This window comes from Gregarina niphandrodes, assembly GCF_000223845.1.
Source record: "Gregarina niphandrodes unplaced genomic scaffold scaffold00092, whole genome shotgun sequence".
Lineage (NCBI taxonomy): Eukaryota > Apicomplexa > Conoidasida > Eugregarinorida > Gregarinidae > Gregarina > Gregarina niphandrodes.
Window position 1 is genome coordinate 2,472 of NW_011645857.1, and position 670 is coordinate 3,141.

The window sequence follows — 670 nt, forward strand, 5'->3', positions numbered from 1 at the left end:
TTGATGATACCCTTTCTTGACGATACCGCTCTGCTGGATGACTTCGCGACAGCATCCTATTGGCGTTGGCATCCGTAAATGACACGGCAACCACAGTCCAAATATGGGCTCAACAACATTGGTTGTTTGGTCTGGTGGTATGATTCTTCCTTAAGGACCCATGATGCCACTACATTGGACGACCTGGGTATCGATCCCAGTACCTCTCGCACGCTAAGCGAGCGCTCTACCATTTGCCAAAAGGCGGATCGAGTCCTAACAGCGTGAAAGACCAGATCGACGCTTTCACCCCCGAAGCGTTGCACCAGTGGAACGGATAATTCTCCTCGCACGGACGGTGGTTGTCTGCGTTCCGTTGGACCTCCATTGTTTCGGAGGTATAATGATTTCAAGCACGGAACTCGATGTGAGTTGTGGTTCAGTGGTAGTCCCCCTACCATCGTGACCCCCTTACTGCTCGTAACAAATCGTCTATCCTCGATAATGGGAACTCGTCTCGTACTGTCACCTCGTTTAACGAAGGATAGTCCACCCAGAACCGCATCGACAAGTGGGCCGGGTCCTGGTTGACAAATCCGCAAGTGACAGTCGTGCTCTGCTCTGAATTTTGGGGAGCCTGGACGATGTCACCCAGTTCTCGGCTATGTTATTGAAGGGCTGTTCTGGGAAT